The 21,492-nt window shown below is 42.7% G+C and overlaps 1 protein-coding gene across 9 annotated transcripts in view; it reads left to right on the top strand.

Moving 5' to 3' along the window:
• r3hdm2 (R3H domain containing 2) overlaps positions 1 to 21,492 on the top strand; it is a 304,603-nt gene that overhangs the window by 38,248 nt on the left and 244,863 nt on the right. The window lies entirely within an intron of this gene.

Consider the following 21,492-nt stretch of genomic DNA (forward strand, 5'->3'; position numbering starts at 1 on the left):
TCTGCCTTGTTCAAAACTGGTTTGTAATTGCTGGGTTTATCCTTAAAACCAGTCAGTTTCACTTGAGTGGTGGGGAACCTCAAGAAATAATTGTTCAGGGTAGGATTAGTAATCACATGAAAAAATGCAGGTTGAGAGTCAGCATGGATTTCTAAAGGGGAAATCATGTTTCACTAACTTGATGGGTTTTTTGAAGAGGTAACTAGGTCTATGATAATGCTGTTGATACGTACATAGACTTTCAGAAGACATTTGATACAATGCCACACAACAGATTTGAGAAAAGTTCTAGCTCATGGAATAAAAGGGACAGTAGCAACATAGATACAAAATTAGATGAATAATAGGATAGAGAGAGAACGGTCAGTGGATATTTTTCAGGCTGGAGGAAGGTTTGTATGCTGTGTTCCCCGGGGTCAGTAAAGGGACCCTTGCTTCTCCTGATATATATTAATTCTATTCCTGGAGTGCAGGAGATCACTGTTACGTTGTTACAGTTGTATAAATCGGTCAGGCTGCATTTGGAGTGTTGTGTTATTGTATTTTGTGTATAGTCACCCTGTTATAGGAAGGACATTGATAAACTGAAAAAAGTGCAAAAAAGATTTATGAGGATATTGCCAGGACGAGTGGGCACAGTATTGTCACATTAGTTGGGCTCTAAATTAGGACCAGTAGGGTAATAATTCCTGAACTACTGCCTGAGTCACATACAAATTGACACGGGAGCAGACATATCAGAAGAATGAACATGTGGCTAAAGGGCTGTGTGGGAAAGAGGGATTCCTTTTCATGTGACAAGAAGGAACTGTACCAATGGGATGGGCTCTACTTAAACCAGGATAGGATTCATGTTCCAGCAGAATGGTAAACAGGGAGGTAGCAAAGGATTTAATCTAGTGGGGTGGGGTGGGGAGGGGGGGGGGAAGTAGAACATAAGCAGTTTAAATGTAAACAAACAGGCAGGAGAACATAAAAAGAATAATAAAGTGAGGAAGGACGTTGATGGCAAGGGAATAAACAATTATAGAATGGGAATCTAATAAGTTGGATAAACAAAGTGAGAGAAAATCATAATAAAATGAGTTGAAATATATGTACAGCAGTGCACACATAAACCAGAAGAATTGGAGACAATCATATATTGGGAGGAACCACACAGTGAGGATTACTGAGACATGGCTGCAGAAAAATCAGGATTGGGAATTAAACATTGCAGAGTAGAACATATTTAGGAAAAGGGAGGGGATAAGGGGGAGATGGAGAAGTTGGACTTATTATTAATAATACAATGGCAATAGAGGAGAGACATAGCTATCAGCACGTCAAAAATAGAATCCACAGAGATAGAAATGAAAGATAATCACACATTGGTGTCAGAGACAAATTGGGGAGTAACAAACATAGAATAATAATCCTACCCTGATATTAATTGGACAGAGGCTGGTTGAGGGGATAAGGGATTTATTTTCCTACAACATGTGTAGGAAACTATTCAAAGCCAATATTTAAAAAAGAAAAACCTAATGTGGGAAGATTCACTGTTAATCTTGTATTGGGGAATGAACCAGAACAGATAAGAGAAGTAAAGGTAGGGGAACATCTAGGCAATAGTGACCATAATATAAGGTGTTTCAAGTTGAGGATAGAAAAGGACACAAGTAAGATAGAAATCAAATTAATAGACTGGAGGAAAGCTAATTTTGAGGGACTGGGCATAAACTTGGGAAAATAAATATTGTGAAATAATGATATAGAACAACAATGGGAAGCATTTAAAACAATCTTTAGAAGGAAGCAGGGAAACTGTTCCACAAAGAGGAAAGGAACTAAAAACTAGATGGGCTTCATAGATCAATAAAAACATATGGGAACAGCTGAGGATTGGGAAAGAGGCAGAAGGAACATAAAACAAATCATAAAATATTTTACAAACATGTCAATAAAACAAAGGGAAGGTTATGATGGGAATAGGACTGTTAAAGGATAGACAGGATGATTGACAGATGGCAAAACAATTTAACTTTTCTTCCTTTTTGTAATTCATCTGGGTTTTCAAATGGTTCTTCCCCACAATAGACTAACGAATAAGGTTGGAGAATGTGGAGCTAGTGGACAAGAATTTGAATGGATTACTAACTGGCTTCAACACAGAAAGTGGGAATAGAAGGTTATTTACTCAGAGTTAGAAGATGGAAAGTGGTGTTCCACAGGGACCAGTACTGTTCGCAATCTATATTCACCATTTGGGCTTTGGAATCAAAAACACAATCTCTAAGTTTGAGGACAACATCAATTTTAGAAGGGAGGGTGTGGTCATTACTGAGGAGGATTGCAACAGATTACAGGAGGACGTTGCAGAATAAATAATTGGCAAATGAAGTTCATAGATAAGTGGGGCGGCATGGTGGTACAATAATTAGCACTGCTGCTTTAGAGCTCCAGGGACCCGAGTTCAATTCCGGCCTTGGGTGATTGCGGAGTTTGCACGTTCTCCCCATTGCTGTTCCAATTTCCTCCCACACTCCAAAGGGTTAGCTTGATTGGCCATGCTAAATTCTCCCTTAGTTGAGGGGGACCAGCAGGGTAGGTGTGTGGGGTAACAGGGATAAGAACACAAGAAATAGGAGCAGGAGTAGGCCATCTAGCCCCTCAAGCCTGCCCTGCCATTCAATAAGATCATGGCTGATTTGATAGTGGCTCAGTTCCACTTACCTGCCTGCTCCCCATAACCCTTAATTCCCTTTTTGGTCAAAAATCTATCTACCTGTGATTTAAACACACTTAACGAGGTAGCCTCCACTATTCAGGGATAGAGCCTGAGTGGGATTGTTATTGATGGGCTGAATGGCGGCCTCCTGTACTAAGAACAAAGAAAATTACAGCACAGGAACAGGCTCTTCAGCCCTCAAGCCTGCACTGACCATGCTGCCCAACTGAACCAAAACCCCCTACCCTTCTGGGGACCATACCCCTCTATTCCCATCCTATTCATGTATTTGTCCAGGTGCGCCTTAAAATTCACTATTGTATCTCTTCCACTACCTCCCCCTGGCTGCGAGTTCCCCAGCCCACACCCTCTGTGTAAAAAAAAAACTTGCCTTGTACATCTCATTTAAACATTACCCTTCGCACCTTAAACTTATGCCCCCTAGTAGTTGACTCTTCCACCCTGGGGAAAACCTTCTGTCTATCTACTCTTTTCGTGCCCCTCATAATCTTGTAGACTTCTACCAGGTCGCCCCTCGACCATTCCCAGTGAGAACAAACTGGGTTTTTCCAACCTCTCCTCATAGCTAATGCCCTCCATATCAGGCAACATCCTGGTAAATCTTTTCTGTACCCTCTCCAAAGCCTCCACATCCTTCTGGTAGTGGGTGACCAGAATTGAACACCATATTCCAAGTGCGGCCTAACTAAGGTTCTATAAAGCTGCAACATGATTTGCCAATTTTTAAACTCAATGCCCGGCCGATGAAGGCAAGCATGCTATATGCCTTCTTGACTACCTTCTCCACCTGCGTTGTCACTTTCAGTGACCTGTGTACCTGTACACGCAGATCCTTCTGTCTATCAATATTCTTAAGGGTTCTGCCATTTACTGTATATATAGGCCTTCCAAAATGCATTACCTCGCAGTTGTCCGGATTAAACTCCATCTGCCATCTCTCCACCCAAGCCTCCAACTGATCTATATCCTCTATCCTGTGATGGCCCTCATCGCTATCTGCAAATTCACCAACCTTTGCGTCATTTGCAAACTTACTAATCAAACCAGTTACGTTTTCCTCCAAATCATTTATGAACATCAAAGGTCCCAGCACTGATCCCTGAGGAACACCACTTGTCACAGCCCTCCATTCAGAAATGTACCCTTCCACTGCTACCCTCTGTCTTCTGTGTCCGAGCCAGTTCTGTATCCACCTTGCCAGTTCACTTTTGATCTTGTGCGAATTCACCTTCTGCACCGGTCTGCCATGAAGGATCTTGTCAAAGGCCTTATTGAAGTCCATGTAGACAACATCCACTGCCCTACCCTCATTAATCATCATCTTCACTTCCTCAAAAAACTTGATCAAGTTAGTGAGACATGATCTCCCCTTCACAAACCATGTTGCCTCTCACTAATACGTCCACTTATTTCCAAGTGGGAGTAAATCCTGTTTTGATGAATCCTCTCCAATAATTTCCCTACCACTGATGTTAGGCTCACCAGCCTGTAATTACCTGGATTATTCTCGCTATCCTTCTTAAGCAAAGGAACAAACATTGGTTGTTCTCCAATCCTCCGGTATTGTAGCCAGTGAGGATATCAAGATTTCTCTGAAGGCCCCAGCAATTTCCTCCCTTGCCTCTCTCAGTATTTCGGGATATGTCCCTACAGGCCCTGGAGACTTGTCTACCTTAATGTTTCTCAAGAGCCCCAATACCACCTTGTTTTTGATTGCAACATGACTCAAACTATTTACACACCCTTTCCCAGATTCATCATCCACCAAGTCCTTCTCCTTGCTGAATACTGATGCAAACTACTCATTTAATACCTCATCCATTTCCTCTGGCTCCATGCATAAATTCCCTACTTGAATGGGCCAACCCTCTCCCTGGCTACCCTCTTGCTCTTTTCATATGTATAAAAAGCCTTGGGATTTTCCTTAATCCTGCTGGCCAATGATTTTTCATCACCCCTTTTAGCCCTCCTTGCTTAAGTTTCTTTCTACTTTCCTTGTATTCCACTCTTGCTTCGTGTGTTCCCAGCCCCCTAGGCTTGACAAATGCTGTAGGGATATAATGATTCTAAGTGATGTTGCACATTTTAGTGGAAAGAATAGGAAGGTAACGTTTGGAAGTGAGAGTCCAAGTGGAGTAGCGGGACAAAGGGATCTTTAAGATCAAATATACCAATCGCTAAATGTTACGCCACAGGGTAGCAAGACCATAAAGTCTAGTGTTTGCTTTTATTTTTGGAGGGATAGAATTGAAAAGTTGGGAAATCTTGCTAAATCTGCATTGAACCTTGGTTAGATCATACTTGGGGTACAGGAAGTCCTCATTTAAAAATGTAGTTGTATTCTGGCAAATTGCAACTTCAAATGAATTGGGATTCCCATAGGAATCAATGTTGAAGCTGGAGTTGGGTTCCTTCAGACATTTCCACTCAGAAAAACCAATGTGCAATGTTAGGGACCAGATCAGAAACTCCAAGGTATGTTATGAAGTTAGATTGGACCCCAGCTATTTTCTATTTTGGTATTAGTGTGAGGATGAAGTGTTTTACTCCAGATGTGATTCTGTTGACACACTAGGATGCTTTTATCAAAACAAACCTTATTTCAACAATACAGTTCAACTGTAACAAAAAGAATTAACCTAACTTTTACCCATTGAAGTACTTAACGCCGGTATCACTACATGGCAAGATTCAATTTTTAACAGCTCATCTATCTCTTATTAGTCCCAATTTAAGAAATATTCCTCATAGATATAAACTCCCCTTCAAAATCAGTTAGCAAACAACAGGCTTACGTGCTGGTGTGTGGACTGCTGGTCATCAAGCCTCCAAAACACCTCTGGAGAGAGAAATACCTATTTTATAGCAGGTCCCAGACAAGTCTCTAGAGAGCAAGAGAACATGGCTCCTGCTACTTGCAAACCCAAGCAGAAACTGCCCTTCTCTCTGGAAGCCTAGCTGTGCCCATTCACACGACTTCCTCTTGTCAGTCAACCTGATTAAACCCTACTGTGAAGCCCCAGGGGACAACCCAAAAAATAACAAAACTGATTAGTTCAGATTGAAACAAACACCCAATAACTTGGATCAGTTATGTTGCTGCATTCTCAGCAGGTGGGCTGTCTGGAACAGACTGACCGGCACCTTAAACCAGAGTTGAAGACTCTGGTTAGAAACCAGAATTCTAACATCTCCATAAGCATAACACAAATACATTTCTTAAAGGCATAGTACCATCACAATAAAATTAAATACTGCACCATGCATATGCAGCACTGCGTTACGAGCTGTAATAACTTGCCAGATAAAATAATGAAATATAAAAGAAATACAATGTACAATAAAATTCTTTGAAAAAACACGACACCTCTTCTGATTTCAATACTGCGGTATTTCTAGATTGCCTGAGCTCTGTCTAGTGGTAGAAATTGGTCATTGCAGTTAGCTCCCTGCACTGACCACCTTCTGCCACCAGATGGAGGCCAGGATATCGAGTGAGTGAAGTCAGAAGCAGCAGTCAGGAGCCTCTGAAGACCATATCCCGAAGTCTTGGGTAAGAAAGGTTTTGATGGGTGGACTTGGAGAGAATGTTTCCTCTTGTGGCAAGAGTGTCACTAGAGGCCATCGATATGAGATAGTCACCAAGAAATCCAATTGGGAATTAAAGAACCTCTTCACTCAGCAAGTGGTGAGAATGCGGAATTGGCTCCCACACAGCATGATTGAGGTGAATAGTATAGATGGATTTAAGTGCAAGTCAGAATGGTTCAGTGGTAGCTCAGGAACAATTGAAGGAGGCTTACATGGAGGATAAATACCATATAGCACCTTTCCTTAAAAAAAACTGTTTCAAAGTACTTTACGCCCATTGAGGTATTTTGAAATGTGGTCACTCTTGTAATTTACAAAACATGGCAAGCAGCTTTTTACACTGCAACTCTCACAAACTGCAGTGTGATAAGGACCAACTAATCTGTTTCTGTCACCTGGATTGAGAGGTTAATATTGCTCCAGACACTGGGGATAAGTCCATTGGTCTTTCTCAGAGTAGTGCCAAACAGTATCTTTTACCTGCAGCTGCAAGAACAAATGGGGTCTTGGCCTCCTGCCTCAGAACTCCCTCAGTACTATACTGGATCTGCACAACACTGTCCTGTGTCCGTATTTGCTCTGACTTTCAACACTGAGCTGAATTCACTTGTGCGTACTGTTACGTCTCAGAAGTGTTTTTCCAGGTCAATTCTGCTTCTGAATGAGGTATGCTCTTGGCTTACAGCACTGTTAATATAGCAAGATGTCAAAAATGTTATCGTGTGAATTTTTAAAATTATTCCACATTCCTGATGTAACAGCTACTCCTAAAACTACTTCAGTGTAATTATTTTCCTGCAACAGAATTGACGAGTGATCACAGCTGATCTTGAAACTGGAGAGTCTTCTAATTGTCTTAGCGCCCTCTACTCTGATGCTAACTGATTTTCACTTCTAACCGTTTTGACTTGTTCCAAAATCGGGATCCCAAAGCTGCCCACAATACTCCAGGTGTGGTCTCACTAAGGTCCTGTACAGCTGCAGTAAGATATTTCTACTTCTGAATTCAAAGCCTCTTGCACCGAAGGCCAACATACCTTCCTAATTGCTTGCTGCATCTGCCTCTCCACTTTCATTGACTGGTGTACGAGGACACATGGATTCCTCTGTACATCCACTTCCTAATACAGCACCACTTAAATAATACTACTCCTTTCTGTTTTTCACGTTGAAGTGTGTGAGTTCACATTTAGCCGCGTTCTACTGCATCTGCCATGTATTTGCCCACTCACTCAACTTGTCTAAACCACTTTTGAAGCCTCTTTGCATCCTCCTCACAATTCCAACCAGTTTCATGTCATCAGCAAGCTTGGAAATCTTACATTAGATTCCCCTGTGCAGGTCATTTCTACATATTGTGAACAGCTGGGGCACAAGCACTGATCCCTGCGGTACCCCACTAGTCACTATATCTGCCACATGGAAAAGACCTATTTACTCCCACTTTCCGTTTCTGTTAACCAATTCTCGGTCCATGCCAATACATTACCCCCTATCCCACTGCTTTAATTTGGCCCACTGACCTCTTATGAAAAGCCTGAAAATCCAGATATATCACATCCACTGGTTCTTCCTTATCTATTCTACTCATTGCATCTCCAGTCGATTTGTTAGGCATGGTTTGCCTTTCAAAAACCCATGCCAGCTTTGTCCAATCATGTTAATGTTTTCCAAATGTTCTTTATCACATATTTTCTAATAGACTCTTGAATCTTCCCCTCGCTTGATGTCAGGTTCACTGCTCTGTAATTCTCCCTCCCTTCTCTCCCTCCCTTCTCTCCCTCCCTTCTCTCCCTCCCTTCTCTCCCTCCCTTCTCTCCCTCCCTTCTCTCCCTCCCTTCTCTCCCTCCCTTCTCTCCCTCCCTTCTCTCCCTCCCTTCTCTCCCTCCCTTCTCTCCCTCCCTTCTCTCCCTCCCTTCTCTCCCTCCCTTCTCTCCCTCCCTTCTCTCCCTCCCTTCTCTCCCTCCCTTCTCTCCCTCCCTTCTCTCCCTCCCTTCTCTCCCTCCCTTCTCTCCCTCCCTTCTCTCCCTCCCTTCTCTCCCTCCCTTCTCTCCCTCCCTTCTCTCCCTCCCTTCTCTCCCTCCCTTCTCTCCCTCCCTTCTCTCCCTCCCTTCTCTCCCTCCCTTCTCTCCCTCCCTTCTCTCCCTCCCTTCTCTCCCTCCCTTCTCTCCCTCCCTTCTCTCCCTCCCTTCTCTCCCTCCCTTTTTTAAATAGTGGTGCAACATTTGCCAACCTCCAATCTGTAGGAACTGCTCCAGAATCTGTCAAATGCAATTCTCCTGGTATATCCACTGTAATAGTGGGGTATCAACAAGAAGGCTGCTTAAATCACAAAATGATTTATTCAGACAGCAAGGTAAAACTAATATGCAGGCACAGCAACCACAATGCAGGTCTTTACTCCTTGATTCTGGGCTCTCACCGAGGGTTTGCTCTCTCCCCAGATTCACGCGCTTTCTTGCCATTGGCTGAGGTTTGCATGCTTCCAAGCAGTAACCTTGGGTGGGTCACATGACCTACAGTGATTGTCCCTTAAAGGGGCCATGCTAGCTCATCCACATTACTGTACAATCTGTTCTACTGGGATTCAAATGCACCAACTGTACATAATTTTGTACCTTCACTTGGACCCCCAGCCTGCCATTCTACTGGGGTCACGTATCAGTGATTTTTTTTTTTCCCTAATTTATATTTGGCAGTTTATTATTCTTTAATCTTCTATCTTAAGTGGGATCAGTTACCATTTGTTATCATTCTGTCACCTTCATGAGCCCTTGAACTATATTGGCCAATACAACATTTTCTTTTATTCATGTTTGTAATGTGGGCATTATTGGGCTAGCATTTATTCCAGTCCCTAGTTGCTCTTGGCCCGAATGTCTTGCTGGGCTATTTCAGAGGGGCATTTAAGAGTGAATTGCATTGCTGTGGCTATTGGTACACAGCTGGGACAGTGGGGGTGGTGTGGGTTAGTGATTCCCCTATTGGTACACGGCTGGGACAGTGGGGGTGGTGTGGGTTAGTGATTCCCGTATTGGTACACGGCTGGGACAGTGGGGGTGGTGTGGGTTAGTGATTCCCTATTGGTACACGGCTGGGACAGTGGGGGTGGTGTGGGTTAGTGATTCCCCTATTGGTACACGGCTGGGACAGTGGGGGTGGTGTGGGTTAGTGATTCCCCTATTGGTACACGGCTGGGACAGTGGGGGTGGTGTGGGTTAGTGATTCCCCTATTGGTACACGGCTGGGACAGTGGGGGTGGTGTGGGTTAGTGATTCCCTATTGGTACACGGCTGGGACAGTGGGGGTGGTGTGGGTTAGTGATTCCCCTATTGGTACACGGTGGGGACAGTGGGGGTGGTGTGGGTTAGTGATTCCCCTATTGGTACACGGCTGGGACAGTGGGGGTGGTGTGGGTTAGTGATTCCCCTATTGGTACACGGCTGGGACAGTGGGGGTGGTGTGGGTTAGTGATTCCCTATTGGTACACGGCTGGGACAGTGGGGGTGGTGAGGGTTAGTGATTCCCCTATTGGTACACGGCTGGGACAGTGGGGGTGGTGAGGGTTAGTGATTCCCCTATTGGTACACGGCTGGGACAGTGGGGGTGGTGTGGGTTAGTGATTCCCCTATTGGTACACGGCTGGGACAGTGGGGGTGGTGTGGGTTAGTGATTCCCTATTGGTACACGGCTGGGACAGTGGGGGTGGTGTGGGTTAGTGATTCCCCTATTGGTACACGGCTGGGTCAGTGGGGGTGGTGTGGGTTAGTGATTCCCCTATTGGTACACGGCTGGGTCAGTGGGGGTGGTGAGGGTTAGTGATTCCCGTATTGGTCCCCTTCTTGACACTAGTTTGGGTCATCTCCCACCTTCACTTGCAATGCTGGTTTGTTGCGTGGCTAAGATCTAATGTTAGATTCAGCGTCGAGGCTGGAAGGCTCTTGAGTGCTGAATAAAAACTTGAGATGCTGTCCCTCAACTTGCTATTGAAATCAAGATCATGAAGTCAAATTAGTTTTGGTAGTATTAGAAATAGCAAGAATCAGAAAACTCTGGTGTTGTTTATAGGTCCCCTGACAGTAGTTATACTGTTGGGTAGAGCATTAAAGAAATTATTTGAGTCTGTAACAAATCCAATATGATAATGGTGAGGGACTTTAATCCTCACGTAGACCCGGAGAACAAATTGGCAAGATATCGTCTAGAAAATGAGTTTGTGGAATGTTTTTCTTATAGCTTCTTGGAGCAGTACGTTTTGGAACCGAGTAGGGTTGAAGTTATCTTGGATCTGGTAATGAAGAAGGATTTAATTGGTAATGTTATAGTACAAGTGTTAAGATTCAAGGTTAGAAACTCCAAAGTGTTTTATGAAGCCCATCTGAGTCATAAGTTTTGCATTTTGAATTTGTAGGGTAAGCATGTTCCATGTGATTCAAATGACCCACTAGGGAGCTTTTATCAAACAAAGTTTATTTAAGAATATAGTTAACATGTATGGAACAGAAATTAGCCATAACTTTTATCAGTTGCAAGCGGAAACCACAATAATGTCTAACCCTTAACCAATATACTATCAGATGTTCCGATCAAAACCAATATACAACAACAAAACCATTCAAACAGATTTATCATTGCACAGGGCTGAATCCTGGAATCCAGTTCTCTGGGTTAAATGCTGATTTCAAATGATCTTAAAAACTCAGCAGTTTGTATTCAGATCAGCTTCCTAAAACACCAAAGCACAGATTCTTTACAGCAACATGGCAACAAGTCTTTCTTTCAGCTAACTGGTAAAATTTTCAAAGCAAAACAGGAAGTTAGAGACGACTTCTCCAGCTTGCTTCTAAGACTGCAGCCAAAACGAAACTGAAAGCTGAAAAACTTAGGTCCCCTGGCCTGCCCACAGCCTTTTTATTTCCTCCTTCCCGCAATGACATCACCCAAGTCTGTGACCATGGTTTTAAAAAAAAAAGCCTCTTAAAGATATGCTAACATCACTCAAGATCCACTGGGAAATAGTGATCATAATGCTGTTGAATTTCAAGTTAAATTTACAAGTGACATCCATCAATCACAAACAAGAATCTGAAGCAAAGCCGATTACGTAGGTAAGAGGGAAGAACTGATTGAGGTTAATTGGGTAAATAGGCTGAAAGCTGTGGCTAGAAATGAACAGTGGGGAACATTTAAAGAACCAATTCAAAATGTTCAACAAAAATGCATCCATGGATGAACAAAAACCCAGCAAGAAAGACCCATCCAAGGCTCACTCAGGAATTTAGAGATAGCATTAGTTTAATATTTCAAAAGGATCAATGCTGGAGCCTCCATAATTACAATTTATATTAGTGACTTGGAAGAAGAGACCGAGTATTATATCTAAGTTTGCTAATGACGTGAAGCAATAGGTGGAAAGGTAACCTGTGGGGAGAACACAGAGAGGCTGCAAAGATATATAAATCAGTTCAGTGAATGGGCAACATGATGGCAGATGAATTATATTGTAGAGAAATGTGAAGTTAGTTACTTTGGTTGAAAGAAAACAAAATTGAATATTTTTTAAATGTGTTGTTCAGAGGCGTGGTCAACTTGTACAAAAAACACTAAGTTAACATACAGGTACAACTAGCAATTAGGATGGCATGTTGGTCATTGGAAGATGATTGGAGTACAGGAATAAACCCATCTTCATAGAGTTGTATAAGATTCATTGAGACCACACCTTGAATACTTTGTGCAGTTTTGGTCTCCATATTTAAGGAAGGAAATAGTTGCATTGGAGGCAGTACAGTGAAAGTTCACTAGATTCGTCCTGGGATGAGGAGGTTGTCTTATGATAGGCTGAACAACTTGGCTTTGTTTTCTCTGGCGTTTAGAAGAATGAGAGGTGATCTCATTGAAGCCTTCAAAATTCTGTAAGGGCTTGATAGGGTGAACACTGAGGGATGGTTTCCACTGATTGGGGAGTCTAAAACACAGTCTCAGAATAAGGGGTTGATTTAGGATTGAGAGGAGGAGAAATTAAGCGTTGTGAATCTTTAGAATTCTCCATCCCAGAGGGTTGTAGAGGCTCAGTCTTTGAATAAATTTAAGGCTGGGATAGACAGAATTTTGCTCTTGCAGGGAATTAAGGGATATGGAGAGTGGGTGAGAAAATGGAGTCGAAGCCCAAAATAAGTGGTGTGGTGGGGCAGGTTGGATGGGATATATGGTCTATTCCTGTTCCTATTTCCTGTGTTTATTGGAACAGTGTAAGAAGCTCAGTGAGAACGGGATGTAGAATTCAAGTAGCAAATAACAGGAAGCTGAGGGTCACACTTGCATTAGGTGACTTGAATGACTCACTTGAAAGAACAGATGATTGATATAAAAAACACCTCCGAAGGACATTAAAGCAAAGGTGTCAAAATGCAGGATGTTTGAAGGGGAATAAAACAAATACTGAAAATACCCAATGTCTGCTTCACTTCACAATTAGGGGGGAAAAAGCAGAAGCAGACAGATTCACACTCTGCATCTGATGATGGGGTGACACTGCCCTGTCCAAGAATCCAACAAGCCCACCCTCCAATGAATAAAATAGTAGCAGTGCATGGCTTTGAATCATGCAGTTCCTGTAAATGTGATTTTGTTCATGTGTTGTTAATAATGAAGAAAAAGACCTCCTACCATTTTGATGCACTTACCTGTCCTATTTCTTCCATCTCCAATTTTTTAGCATCTTATATAGCCAACAATGAGCAAGACTTGTATCAAAGTCTTGTATCACCTTTCTTCTAAATATCTGTATTTGCATACCTTCTAATTCTGTCCTCAAGATGTTCCAAAGCACTTTAAAATCTATTAATTACATGGTGTTATATAGGCAAATTGAGCAGCTAGTCTACGTGTAGCAATGTCTCTCATCCCAATGAATAAGGCCTTCCAAGTGCATATCTCTGCCACATTGTGTTAACACAATGTTAGTACAGTTATGCAGCTTTTCCTTGAGACTTTTCCTTGCCTGGTTGATTTCCCATAACGAAAGAGCTGAGAAATAAATCATTTCATTATGGCCAATCCAACAACCTGCTCTGAAAATTCTGCTTACATTTTGACGACTGTGACAACAGCTGAGGCCACCCACAACATGCTAAAACAATCCACAACATTTGAAATAAAATAACCCACAACATTTTTTAAAGTCAATTTGCCCTATGCCTATCTTCACTAAAAACGAATCAGTTCATCCTTAAGCCATACTGTGAACCGAGTTTCATTGAAATCCATCCATTACATTTTGAGATATGTTTATATTTCCAACTAGCTAAAGCTAAAACAAGTGAAGGGCACTCTGCAGAGTGTACAGCTCTGTCACACTCTGTTAACTCAACATCATGACAACTATGCAGTTCTTCCTGGAGGCTTTGGCCTGTCTGGTTGAAGCGCTGGGTCTGCAAGACTAAAAAAACAAAAGCCTTTTTATTAAGACCTTCCATCTTACTGAAGAGGTTTCAGACCAATGTACTGTAAACAACTTGCTCTCAAAACTCTGCTCACATTTTGACAGCTGTGACAAATTCTACTACATCAGCTGGGACAATCAAGAACATTCTTTAAAAAAAATCAGTGAATTTGTCTGATCTATCTAAGGCGATTGTGGTTATTGGAGGTCAATCATCTCTGTTCCAGGACTGTAGGAGTTCCTCGGCAAAGACTAAGGCCCTGCCGTCTTCAGCTGCTTCATCAGTGAGCTTCCCTCCATCATAAAGTCAGAAGTGAGGATGTTCACTGATGATTTCACAATTTTCAGCACCATTTGTAACTCCTCAGACTAAACAGAAACTGCACTGGACCCAACCATATTAATACTGTGGTTATAAGAGCAAGTCAGAATCTGGGAATCCTGCATTGAGTAACTTGTCTCCTGACTCCCCAAAGCCTGTCCACCATCTACAAGGCACAAGTCAGGAGTGTGATGGAATACTGTCCACTTGCCTGGATCAGTGCAGCTCCAACAACACTCAATAGCACCATCCAGGATAAAGTAGCCTGCTGATTCAACCCCCTGTTCACCACCTGAAACATCCGCTCCCTCCACCACTGCTGCACAGTGGCAGCAGTGTTTACCATCTACAAGGTGAACTGCAGCAACTCACCAAAGCTCCTTAGGCAACACCTTCCAAACCCACAACCTCTTCCATCTAGAAGGACAAGGACAGCAGATACCTGGGAACACCCCCACCTGGAGGTTCCCCTCCAAGTCACTCACCATCCTGACTTGGAAATATGTAGGCCATTCCATCACCGTTGCTGGGTCAAAATTCTGGAACTTCCTTTCTAACAGCACCATGGATGTACCTGTACCACATGGACTGACTGACGTCCAATAACAATCCTTGAGCTCCCCCCCCTAACAGCACTGTGGGTATACCTACACCACTGGATGGACTGACTGTCCAATAACAATCCTGGAACTCCCTCCCTAGCAGCACTGGGGTGGAACTACAGTAAGTGGACTGCAGTGGTTCAAGAAGGCAGCTCACCACTACCTTCTCGGGGGCAACAAATGCTGAGGGGCATTTGGCTCAGTTGTCTAATGGTGAGCACGTTGTTCAAAACAGTTTGTTTCATCTGAGGTAGATTTGAGACCTGCCTCCTTGTCCTGCCCCTGAGTGTGGAAGCTAAAGGTAATCCAAAGGAAACTGCTTGGGATGAAAGCAGAATCGTGTAGATGCTGGAAATCTGAAATGAAAACAGATGGGGTTAATCTGGGTTAATCTCAGCAGGTCTATCAGCATCTGTGTAGAGAGAAACAACAATAACAGTAACTGTGTTTCTCTCTTCACAGATGCTGCCAGACCTGCTGAGTTTAATCCAACATTTTCTGTTTTTAATTGCTCAGGATGAAGCATCAGCAGTCAATGAGCCAAGGGCTTTGGGCAGAACACTCAAGGAATGGAACAAATGGCTGGACAACAACACGCAGATGCCATGAAAGAAATCTCCCACTGTTAATGGATCGTTTTTTTAAAAAATTACATTATCCTGATCTGTGTTTTTGCCAAAAACTATTCAGTTCTTCCTGGACCACACCCTACCTTTGTACCAAGTTCTGTTGAAACCCTGTCCATTTTTGATGTGTTGTTGACAGACTAATGGGCAAAAACATGCCCTCCACTTGCCTTCAGTGGCCAAGGGAATGAGCACGTGATCTGTTTTGATCAATTTGAGGGAAGAATATTGATTGGGAGAAATCCTTTCTCCTTCTCAATTAGCAGTTAATCTTTTACTTGCACCTGAATTGATAAACGACACCTCGTTTTGACAGCTCATCCCAAAGATGATGCTTGTTAGAATGTTAAACCAAGATGATATGCTTGAGCTGGGAGTGGGCCTTGAAGCCAAAACTCTCTGATTTGGATGAGCATGCTGTTGTTGACTAAATCTGACATCATGTAAAACATGCTAGTTGAAAAACTTTTAATGAAGTACAAATACTTTTATCACAGAGTGTCAATTGATGTCTCAACTGTTAATCTTTCAGTGTGAAGGTCATTTGTGCTTTACCAGTCAGCATCTGAGCAAAGTTGTGAAGAAGTGAATACACTCGTCTGTTCAATTTAATAGTCTGTGCATTTGCAAAGAATGTCATAGAGTCATAGAGGTTTACAGCATGGAAGCAGGCTGTTCAGCCCAACTTGTCCATGCTGCCCAGTTTTTACCATTAAGCTAGTCCCAGTCGGCCACGTTTGGCCCATATTATGTATGTCTAAATGCTTCTTAAAAGACAGAATTCTACCTGCCTCTACTACTACTTTGCGGCACGGGCTCGTTGGGCCGAAGGGCCTGTTTCCCGTGCTGTGTTGTGTTGTTCTTGGTACTACCCCTGGCAGCTTGTTCCAGACACACTCAACCCTTTGTGTAAAAATTGCCCCCTGGACCCTTTTGTATCTCTCCCCCCTCACCTTAAACCTATGCCCTCTAGTTTTAGACTTTCCTACCTTTGGGAAAAGATGTTGACTATCTACCTTATCTGTGCCCATCGTTATTTTATAGACCTCTATAAGGTCACCCCTAAGTCTCCTATACTCCAGGGGAAAAAGTCCCAGTCTATCCAGCCTATCCTTATAACTCAAACCATCAAGCCCTGGTAGCATCCTAGTAAATCTTTTCTGCACTCTTTTCTATAATAGGGTAACCAGAATTGCACATAGTATTCTAACTGTGACCTTATTAAAGTCTTGTACAACTTCAACAAGACATCCCAACTCCTGTATTCAATGATTTGACCAATGAAACCAAGTATGCCAAATGACTTCTTCACCACCCTGACCACCTGTGACTCCACTTTCAAGAAGCTATGAACACGTACCCCTAGATCTCTTTGTTCTATAACTCTCCCCAACGCCCTGCCATTAACTGAGTAAGTCCTGCCCTGGTTTGATCTACCAAAATGCATCACCTCACATTTATCTAAATTAAACTCCATCTGCCATTCGTCAGCCCACTGGCCCAATTGACCAAGATCCTGTTGCAATCCTAGATAACATTCTTCAGTGTCCACAATGCTACTGATCTTGGTGTCATCTGCAAACTTGCTAACCATGCTTCCTAAATTCTCGTCCAAATTGTTAATATAAAGGACAAACAACAGTGGACCCAGCACTGATCCCTGAGGCATACCGCTGGTCACAGGCTTCCAGTTTGAAAAACTCCCTTTACAACCACCCTCTGGCTTCTGTCATCAAGCCAATTTTGAATCCATTTAGATACCTCACCCTGAATCCTGTGAGATGTAACCTTATGCAACAACCTACCATGTGGTACCTTGTCATGTGTTTAGTGGAATACAATGTGTGCTTTTTAAGGTTGTAGTATTATCTAGGAGTGCAGATAAATATTGTTATCCATGTAGGTTTTGTGCTTCAGCTGTCCCTTGTACTCTTTCCTTCAATTTGGTTGTGATCTAATTATTCCCAGATACTGTTTTATATGACATAGGCAAAGTTTGCATAGGATTGCAAAGGATGTATGACTGAAAACACCCCATTTGGACCAACCAATTCATGCTGCTGTTTGTCCAATGCTTGAGCCTTCTCCTATCTTTTCTCATCTACATTATCAGCGTAACCCTCTATCCCCTTCTCTTTCATATACTTGTCTAGTATACTGTTAAATCCATCTGCACTATTCACTTCAACCACTCCCTATGGCAGTGAATTTTACATTCTCACCATTCTCTGGGTGAAGAATTTCCAATTGGATTTCTCGGTGACTATCTTATATTGACGGTCTTAGTGAGGCTCTTCCTCACAAGGGGAAGCATTCTCTCATGTCCACTCCATCAAAACCTTTCAGAATTATAAAGATCTCAGTTAGGTCACCCCTCAGCCTTTTTTTTTCAAGAGAAGAGGGACCTAGCCGGTCAATCCTTTCCTGATATGCAATCCACACATTTCTGGGGTCATCCTTGGCAATGCTCTCTGCACCCTTTTCAGTGTCTCTGTATCCTTTTATAATATGGAGACCAGGACTGCACACGGCACTCTATGCTCTAACCAAGGTTCGATAGAGGTTTCACATAACTTCCCTATTTTACGTTCTATCTCTCAAGAAATAAAGCCAAGTGTTTGGTTTGCTTTTTTTTTATGGTCTTGTTAACAACCTATGTCACAACTATTAGTGATTGCTGTATTTGCACTCTGAGATTTCTTTCTCTACTTCACCTAGACCTGTATTTTCCAAGTAACAAGTGACCTCCCTATACTTCTTACCAAAATGTATTATCTCACATTTATCAGTGTTGAACTTCTACCAATTCTTCCAAGTTTATTAATGTCCTCCTGTAATTTGTTGCAGTCCCCTTCAGTATTGGCCATCTGCATCATCCCCCACCGCAAACCCTCCCTAAAATTGGTGTCATCCACAAAGTTAGAATTTGTGTTTTTCATTCCAAAGTCCAAATGGTTCACAATGTACATTGCGAATAGCAGTGATCCCAACACTGATACTTTTGGAAGACCACTTCCCATCTTCTGTCACTCTGTTCGTTTGGGGAGCTGGTGGAGACACAATGGGCCGATTGGCCTCTTTCTTCAACATCACAATTCTGTGATTCTTCGTAACTAGCCCTTATTCCCACTTTCAGCTTTGCCTTGAAGCCAGTTAGCAATTTTAGCCTAACACTTGTCCCCTAGCTTCATATCTTCTAACCTTATTCATTAGTCTATTATAGTGGACATTATTGAAGGCCTTTTGAAAATCCAGATGAATTACATCTACTGCATTATGTTAGGAAGGGGAGGCTGATCTCCTCTCTGAGAACTAACGTTCAACCACTCAGAAGTATCTCCCCTTCACAATCTGTTAAAGTGTGTGTGAGAAGGGGTAATATCTGTGCTTCAGCAATGTTTAGTGGCTAAATCAAAATAACTGCCTGAGACACACTCTGTAATGGCAATAAGTAACACTTTATTCATCTAGCAGTGAACAGGTTAACAAACCCAATAAAACACTATTCTAATGGAATGCTGTTTAGGTAAATACAATTCCCACTTACTAACAAAAAAGAGTTTTTAGTCACACTCAAAACGCAACCAGGTGTTGTTTTCTAGCATCTTCTGTCTTCGTTATCTTCTGTTGTTACTTTTGCGACTGAGATGAGGCTTTCTTTTAAGACACAAATGTGGCTGTTATGCTGGCAGACGACAATTACTGGCTGTCTCTCTGAAGCTGAGAGCTGTGAGCTGTCGCAGTTGTCTGGTTCTTGTACTCCTGATGACATATTAAAATCCCCATAGTAGGATTGGTTTACAGGTTATCAAAACATCAAATTCAAATCTGATAAGTTGCTGTTACTCAAATGCCGAGCTAAAACTGATTGGGCAGACTTCAAAAACAGCTTGTCGTCTTGGCAGCACCGCTGCCTAGTCTCGTGATACAATGTTTCAGTCTATGCACAGCATGCACCTGCGTCCCTCAACTTTCTAAGCATAGCAGAAAAAGACTACCTCTGCCTGTGCTTGTAATTTAACCATGGTTCAATGCTTCTGACAATTTGTAGCAACCCTGAAGATTTACTGTTGTAGTTTGTAGACAATGGGATAATTTAAAAAAAAATTCATTTGTGGGACATGGGTGTCACTGGCTGGTCCAGCATTTATTGCCCATCCTTAGCTGCCCAAGGGCAGTTGAGAGTCAACCATATGGCTGTGGCTCAGGAGTCACATGTAGGCCAGACCGGGTAAGGACGGCAGATTTCCTTCCCTAAAGGACATTCGTGAACCAGGTGGGATTTTCCAACAATGGTTTCATGGTCACCAGTAGATTCTGAATTCCACCATTTGGTGGGATTCGATATTGGGTCCCAAGAATATTAGCTGAGTTTATGGATTAATAGTCTAGCCATAATACCACTGGGCCATCATATGAACGTAAGAAATAGGAGCAGGAGTAGGCCATCTAGCCCTTCGAGCCTGCCCCGCCATTCAATAAGATCATGGCTGATCTGAAGTGGCTCAGTTCCACTTTCCCGCTTTCTCCCCATAACCCTTAATTCCCTTGCCTACCAAAAACCTATCTACCCGCGTCTTAAATATATTTAGCGAGGTAGCCTCCACCACTTCAACAGGCAGAGAATTCCAGAGATTCACCACCCTTTGAGTGAAGAAGTTCCTCCTCAACTCCGTTCTAAACTGTCCCCCCCTTATCTTGAGGCTGTGCCCTCTAGTCCTGCTGTCCTTTCTGAGCGGGAAGAACCTCTCTACCTCTACCCTATCCATCCGCTTCATTATCTTATACGTCTCTATAAGATCCCCCCTCATCCTTCTAAACTCCAACGAGTACAAACCCAGTCTATTCAGCCTCTCTCCATAGTTCAACCCCCTCATCTCCGGTATCAGCCTAGTGAATCTCCTCTGCACTCCTTCCAAGGCCAATATATCCTTGCGCAAGTGCGGCGACCAAAACTGCACACAGTACTCCAGCTGCGGCCTCACCAGTGCCCTGTACAGTTGCAGCAAGACCTCCCTGCTTTTATATTCTAAATTCATTGCCCTCCCCTATACTATACTCTGCATAGTTCAGCATTTCACTGCTTTTTGAATCATGTTGAACTGATCATCCTTTAGGAAAGTGTTCTTTAAACCTTGGTATTTTGGAGTAGGGATTGCATTTTCAGGGCACATGTATGATTGTCTGTGTCACCAAGTACTCTCTTTCGCGTGTATTACTACAAAATATACTGGTATAAAAGTTGATTTTCTAAGGCTAAATTTTTAGCCAAAACATAGCAGGTTAACTTTTACACAAGTAGTATTTTCAAGGGGTTAGAATGCACCCTTGCCCATTGTCTCGTGACCACAGAGCTGCCAGGCTGGAGACTGCTCACCAATCCCATCCCCTAAAGTAGTGCAAAAGGACCCAAAAACTGTTTTTTTAATTGATTTTGATTTATAATGAAATAGTGTCTGTGGAAACAGACAATTTGTGTACACCAAATTCATCAATTTTATCATTCATCAAAAGCAAAAACCACATATACCAATTTATATCATTTCATTTCTGTTTTTTCATGGCCAGCTGTCTTCACTAACACTTTTATCTCCAACTTTGCTCATTGGCTGGCTGGCTGCCATGTTAAGATTAATGGGAGTCTCGTTCATGTTCCAACAGAGACCGATCTGAATCTATTCTTTTGTCAATGCTTGATTAGAAACTCTTGAAATACGATAAGCCTGTCATCAAGTTCTGCTGGCAAACACTGAAATCTTAACCTTCTGTCTGAGTAGAGAATTTTTTCTCTTCATAGAGGGGATGGTACAGTGATCCGCACTACTGCCTCTCAGTGCCAGGGACCTGGGTTTGATTCCTGGCTTGGGTCACTGTCTGTGTGGAGTATGCACATTCTCCCCGTGGCTGAGTGGGTTTCCTCCGGGTGCTCCGGTTTCCTCCCACGGTCTGAAAGACATACTGGTTAGATGTATTGGCCATGCTATATTCTGCCTCATTGTACTCAAACAGGTGCCGGAGTGTGGCAACTAGGGGATTTTCATAGTGACTTCATTGCAGTGTTAATGTAAGCCTACTCGTGACTAATAAATAAAATAAAAAACCTGATGCACTGTTCAGGACTGACTTTAAAGTTGAGGGTCGACTTGTACATGAGTTCGACTATTACTCAAATGTAT

This window comes from Carcharhinus amblyrhynchos, chromosome X, assembly GCF_965287045.1.
Source record: "Carcharhinus amblyrhynchos chromosome X, sCarAmb.v2.hapA, whole genome shotgun sequence".
NCBI lineage: Eukaryota > Metazoa > Chordata > Chondrichthyes > Carcharhiniformes > Carcharhinidae > Carcharhinus > Carcharhinus amblyrhynchos.